We start from the raw sequence: 7,309 nt of genomic DNA on the forward strand, positions 1-7,309 counted from the left end.
GAGCCTGACTCCAACCGTCATGCAGGCTCCCTTCAGGTCATTGTGTTTTTATAAGATCTCCGTCAGTCTTGTCTTCTCCAAACTGAAAAATCACAGTTCAGTCTTTCCTCATAGAAGAGACACTTCAGTCCCTGCTGGCAATAATCCTCTTAATGCAGGCCTGAACACCATTAGTCTTTTTTGCTACAAGGATGTGTTGTTGACTCATGATGGTATGTGGCACATTCATTGTTTATTTGATGGAGAACTTTATTATTCTGAAAATTCAGAATCATTCATTTGCATTCAATTACTTAAATAATACTACCAGCTAGCTTTGATCTTAGCTTTCTAAGTGGAAGTTTACCTACTGAGGAAGACTGCACTGTATGTCTCTACAACATTGCTCTCTCTTACTCATTCTTCTCTTGCCTCTTTTCTGGTTCTTTAAGTTGAACACCTCCAACAAGACATGTCTTGTCTCTATGACTGGAAAATTATACATTGCATACATTATTTATGTCTGTTTTCTCAGCATTGGTCATATACACATGACACCTCAAGTTATAGGAACTTCATCTGTGCCCTGTGCATACCTGTGACTTGGACTGTGACAAGCGACACCTCCAGAAGGACTCTGGGACCCACACCACTGAGAAGATCAGAAGGAACCATGGGATTCCACAGGCATCCATGTGGTATGGTGTCTTTGTTTAATCATTCTTTTTCACTCACTGTCTTTCCCTTTTCCCTTCTTTGCCTCTCCTCCTGTTTCTTTCTCTCTGTGTCACTTCTACTATTAAATAAAATCCGTGCTATTGACTTCTGCATATGGTCTTGTTTGCACCTTAATTCAGGCAGAGGCATCTCTTATAATCGGATCATAACTGTGGTTATGATGTTATGTGGTTATTTTGTTATACTTATTTTGTCTCTAGTTATGCACATTGTCTGTGGCATGGTTAAACGCATCAGGAGAAAAATTCTTGGGTTTCTGCTACATAAGGAACCTGGTGTATTTTTCAGTAAATGGAAGGGGATGAACTCATGCTCATTCATGTGAAGAATGGGTTCCCAGGTTCTATTTGAAAAAATTAAGGGAAATAAGACTTTGCAGAAAAACCATAAGAATAGTGTTTGTTTTTTTTTTCATAGCCAAGATTTTAATGCATTTATTTGTTAAAGCTCAAATCATACTTCAGTCTGCGCATATGTAGTTGCTCTTAATATCATTGGGAACTGAAAATTTAGTGTAAACATTCAGTACCCTCATAAATACAATTTTTAGTTACAAACTTGTCTGAAGGTAGAAAACAAAGCAAATCAGTCTTACAAATGCCTTGATATTTTACAGGCTTAAAACCCCATTGGAGATGGTCTTTGTTGGGCATCTGTGAATTGGTCTGCATGTGAACATGGATTAGATATACTAAAGACATATAGCTAGTTGCAACGTGCAGATTCCTTCTACTCACCTTTATTGGTGAGGTATTGGACTCTTTACAGCTTCAGCTGAGTTTACATCATGTCTAGTCACAATCACTGAGGTCTGTCAATAGAAAGCAGGATTGCCTCAATGTTATTTGAGCCAAATCCTGCTACTGGAAATGACTTTGGAAACTTAGCTCTTATCCCATCTATGCTTCCTATTCCTTTCTTAAGACCTGGCTTCCAGAAGAAAGGCTGATAATTATTTTGTTGAGATAGACATTAAATTGATATTTTCTCTTTCATAATGCAAAGATAAAATTACCTGGATTTGAGTTGTGTTTCATCAGAGAATAATTGTATGGATTTATGGACGAGGACCTTTAGCTTTCAAATCCACTTACGAGAATGTTTTGTTTTGGGATGCCATGCTAGTTATGTAATTTTTTTATTTTCTACATGAACACAGCCAATATAGCTATTTTTCCACTTCTGAAATAATTTCAAGTTCCTTTGTCCTAACAGTGCATGAATTACTTGAGAACAGAATAAATTTTACTTATCCATTTTATTACTGCTTTAATCCTCAAGATCATCTTCGTGTGATTTTGAAAACAACATAATATGATTTCAAAAAACATAATTCTAGTCTAACAATTTTTTTAAAAAATCCTAGATACAACCAAAAGCATGAGACTGATGTTTTTGCCTCATGACATCCATACTTCTGTACTTTATTCTGAAGGAACCTGTAAAATAAGGGATGGGAAAGAACCTTATTTAAATGTCATTTATACATTATAAACAGCTTACATTTTAAATTTATATATCCAGATGGCCTCTTAGGCTATGTTAGAGCAAGAAAGTACTTTATTGTTAAAAGGAGAGTTGATTGATGTATGTTTTACTGAGTTTAAAATTTTAATAGTCATTGATACCAATAGGAGCTATACTGATCTCTAATAAGCAGACACATGGAATGAAATTCTATTTCTTCCTCATTAATGTATTACATTTGTAATCCAGAATATTTAAATGTTTACTACTTTTATTTAACAAAGATGGCATACTAGCTACAAAAATAAAAACTGTGCAAAGTATAACAACTCTTTTTTTCTTATTACTTTGGAAAGGAAATATAAAAATATACTCAAGAAATGAAGAATGTATAATCCATTTCATATTTGCAAAAAATTTGAAATAACACTTGAAACTGTCCAAAACTCATTTTTGTACCATATACTCTAAGAAACTCTTCCAGGCCACTTTCGTGAAATTGTATGTGTCAGTGAAAATATTCTGTTAAAATTTTACTTTTAAATGTGTTTACTTTAACTTCTAAATCATTTCACATTTCACACGGAATTTTTCTTCTAACACAAAACATTACATTTCCAAATGCAGATTTGCAGGTTTGTGACTCAGTTTGACATTACTAGAATTCACATGTTTAAATCCCAATGCTTCACTTTGAAAATTGATACTCTACTATTGCTAGATTTTTTAATTGCCATGTATGAAATCATGAAGTAATTGAATTCAGTATCTAGTTCAGGTTTGCAGAAATTTTAGATTTATTTTCCTTGTCTTTATGAATTGATTAATAAATAAATCCTATTAAATATATAGAATTTTTCTGTTTCATCTTTTAAAATGTTATTACTCATATTGACTCCATAGTTCTATAATAGCCATGCTGAAGTCCAACTGGTAATGGTAACTTATGTTGTTTTGAAGAAGAAAGTCTCCACCCTGGGATTGAGAACTTTACTAACAATTGGAGGGACTCTATTTATTTAACAAGCAAAAGAGCTCTTCATAAATTCAAGATGCTAAGATTACTGGTATCTTTACTTTGTTGATATCTGCTATTCCTCTTCTTGTCATATACATGAGCAAGCTGGTAGCAAATTTTGTCTCCTACTGCAATATTTTTAGTCTGGTATGTGAATGTTGTCATTAAAAGAACAGGCAGTATTATAAATGACAGTCATTTTCAGAATTCAGAAGAACTGAGAACAGAGTATTTGGTACTTACAATCCATCTTCAAAATGAATCAGATGTTGTCACTATATTTGCAATGCTGTTGACACACAACTAATAGTCCAAAAACAGTCTAATGATAACTTAAACCAAATACTTCAGACATAAGACCTATGAAAAAGCAGATTTTTGAATCTAGGAAGATATGTGCCATTGTCAAAAGGCTGTAAATTTTTATTAAGTTTACTGTGAGTTTACTTAATATTATATCTGCCTTGTGATGGTAAGTGAAATATGTACATGCAGTCATACTTTACTCTCATTATTCTGTAGAAAGCAAGTGTTGTAAATTATTATCTAGGAAATTCTCCTCCCCTGTACATTCTTGGGTAAGAAACTAGATTCCACTGACTTCAGTTAATTTTTAATATACGTCTAGCACGTATTTAAAATATTGAAGCATTGCTGAAGAAGAGACACAGAGATATTTTGAGGTGATAATAGCATAATTATAGAGTAATTTAGGTTGAAAAAGACCTCTAAGAGTACTTAGTTCAACCATTAGACTCTTACAATCAAGTCACCACTAAATCATGTCCCCAAGTCCAGCATCCCCACAATTTTAAAATACCTGGAGGGGTGGTAACTCAACCATTTCCCTGGGAAACCCTTCACAATTAGTGTTGGACAAACCTTTCCATGACAAAGTCTTTCTTATACCCAATATAAATCTCCCCTGGTGCAACTTGGGGACATTTCATTTTGTTACTTGGAAGAAGAGACCAACACTTACCTGAATAAAACCTCCTTCCAGATTGTTATAGAGAGTGATAAGGTCTCCCCTGAGCCTCCTTTTCTCCCAGCTAAACAACTCCAGTTCCATCAGCTATTGTCATAAGACCTGTGCTCCAGGCCCTGTGCCAACTTTGTTGTCCCTCTCTGGACTTGCTCTAGCACTTTGATACCTTTCTTGCAGTGAGTGAACCAAAACTAAACACAGTATTCAAGATGCAGCCTCACTGTGCCAAGTACAGGAGGGCAATGAATGCCCTAGTCCTGCTGTCCACACTCTTTCTGGGCAGATTTCCAGTCACTCTTCCCCAAGCCCGTGGCATTGCATGGAGTTGATGTGACTAAAGTGCAGGAACCCGGCACTTCATCTTGAACCTTTTACAGGTCCATATGTTGATAAAGATATTAAACAAACCTGGCCCCAAGGCTTTGTACCTATATTTCCCCAGGATCCAACTAAGGATTGAGTTTTTTCTTGGCCATCCTTTTTTTGCTGACGTATTTATGGAAACTTGTTTCATTTTTTTCCTATGACAATAGTCATATTACCAATAATTAGCCGAAGATCCATTAGGGCTTTGACCCTTCAAATTTACTTCCTGCATAATCTCACATGTCCTTGTAGTATTGAGTTTCCTTCCACTTCTCACAAAAGTCATAAACTCTCTTTTCCCTGCCTGAGTTCCAGTCAAAGCTTTTTGTTCAGACAGCCCGGTCTTCTCTGCCAGTGCATCTATTGGCACTTGGGAATGACCTGTTCCTAGGGATTTAACATTTATTTGAAGAATGCCCAGCCTTCCTGGACTCCTTTGCCCTTCAGAGCTGCCTCTCAAGGGACACTGTCAATCAGCCACCTAAACAGGCTAACTCTGTCCTTCTGAAGTCCAAGGTGTCATTTTTGCTGACCCCAGCTCCTTACTTCTCTGTGGATGGAACATTCCATTATTTAGATATAGATCTAAATGCCATGATTAAGACAACCTCCAAGCACCGCATCATCCACCAGTCCTTCTCTGTTCACAAGTAACAGATCCAGTGGGGTCCATTTCCTAGCTGACTCACCAGTTGTCATTCCATACATTCCAGGAGCCTTCTAGACTGCTTTCTCTCTGCTGCATTGTATTTCCAGCAGACATCTGATGAGTTGAAGTCACCCATAAGAAAAAGGGCTGATCATGCCAACTTCTTCCAACTGCATATAGATTATTTTTGTCTGCCTCTTCATCATGGTTGAGTGGACACCCCACCAGGATGTCTGCATTGTTGTGCCCTGATTCTTAACCATAAACACTCAGTCCTATCATAACAGTCATGAAACTCCAGACAGCCAAACCACTCCCTACCATACTGGACTATCCCATTGTCTTTCCTTCCTAGCCAATCCCTTCTGGAGATTTTACAGCCATCTATTTCTGAGGTCCAGTTGTGTGCACCTTTGCACCAGATTTATGCAATGGTAACTGTGTCATAGTTTTCCTACAGCACAATGGCTTCCAGCTCCTCCTGTTTGGTGCCTGAGCTGTATGCATTGGTGCAGATGTGCTTCAGCTGGCCTACAGATGCCTTCACCTTTCTGGAGAGACAAGCACTAATTTCTGTGTGGCTATTCTCAGACAATTCTAAGATATGAATAACCCTTGTATTTTTGCTGTGGCACGGATCTCCATCCAAGTAATGTAATAGAGTAGGAAGTCTTCTCTTCACATCTTTAACCTGCGCTGAAGGGAGGAGGCAGAGTTCAGAGCTAATTCTGTGTAATAAGTACATTCCACAAAAAAATCCTTTAGATTGGGATGCAATATGAAACTTCCCTACCAAAACTCGTTTTGAAAATTGGCTAATAATGGACATAGTAGCTCTTCAATAATATTAAATCATTCATCACAGCAAAAATCAACTGGTTCCCTTATATCTTGAAGAGACGCTTTCTACCATTTCCTTACAATGTCTGCCAAGATTGTCTTTAGCTCTTCAAAACATTCAGCACCTGAAGGTTGACAGCTCTGTTATTTTATCTTCAAATGCATAACTGTCTTTGTGGTGTAATAAGTAAATCAATTTCTTTCTAATCACACTTGTCACAGGGACATAGACTGTCCATACTCTGATGAATGGAAGGTTCATCATGAAAGGGTCTTTGGTACTTTCAGGTTCCAAACTTATATGGCATAATTTTGATGCTGAATTCTATAAATAGAAGAATTCTGAACATACTCATTACAAGTGTCTCTTACCATTACTGAAATTAATTTTTTGACAAAAAACATGGAAGTGTAAATGTGCCTTACAACAGCTGTTCACATTTTTCTCGTTTTAAAAGAAGAGGAAACTAGTGCACATTAAAAAAGCCAGGCAAGAAAGACAATTTCAACTACTTTCTGCATTTTCAATTTGTAGAATTTATACAGCTTCACTGAACTGTTTTTTCCACATACTAATAAATAATGGAATTTACAATTTAATTAGTATTTTAAACTATACTAGCTATAGTTTAAAATACTAATTATATATAGCTACTCAAATCATTTCAGTGGTACTCTGACTATAGAAATCCTCAATTAACAAAACCTCATACCAAGTTATTACTGCCTCTAATATCAGTTGCAACTGTGTTTGTAGACAACACTCTCCTCACGGGGGATGTGTAAGCAAACAGATACAGCATTCTTTAACATTAGTTTCCTTCCCAAAGGCATACATTTTTCATGTAAGTCACTAAAATTTTCATTACATGTGTGTTTTCTGAAACAAAAAAAAAACATTATTTCTGAGGTGAATATCAAAAGCAATCATCTTGTACAAGAATTCTTCACAGCTTATTTTTTTGGTCAAGACAAGCTGGAAGACTTCCTAATTTCCCTTTCAAAACTTTGGTTAAACGACCGTTATTTTTCCAAGTAAACAAAAACACATTAAGCATTTATATATGCAAACACATAAGCCAAGAACAAGAATGAAGTCTACTGCAAAACTTAGTCACAAGACTGAGTAAAACTAACTGGTAATTTTTTTTAAAAACAAAAAAGTAAATGTTATAATTTAAAAAAAAAAATTAATTTCCATATCAGATGTTGCCACCAACTTGCTTGTAGTGCTATCACTGTTTGCTTACTTAACTAATCTAAG

General features: G+C 35.9%; 1 long non-coding RNA gene across 1 annotated transcript; it reads right to left on the reverse strand.

Annotated features, from left to right (window-relative positions):
* Positions 1–1,070: 1,070 nt before the first annotated feature.
* LOC107199870 lies at positions 1,071–4,286 on the reverse strand. Its single transcript, XR_001519340.1, has 3 exons — positions 4,185–4,286; positions 3,446–3,562; positions 1,071–2,156 (listed from the first exon to the last, which is right to left on the reverse strand). It is a non-coding gene; the product is annotated as an uncharacterized LOC107199870 (long non-coding RNA).
* Between the last annotated feature and the right edge of the window lie 3,023 nt (positions 4,287–7,309).

The sequence above is a fragment of the Parus major genome, chromosome 1, assembly GCF_001522545.3.
Source record: "Parus major isolate Abel chromosome 1, Parus_major1.1, whole genome shotgun sequence".
NCBI classification, from domain to species: Eukaryota; Metazoa; Chordata; class Aves; order Passeriformes; family Paridae; genus Parus; species Parus major.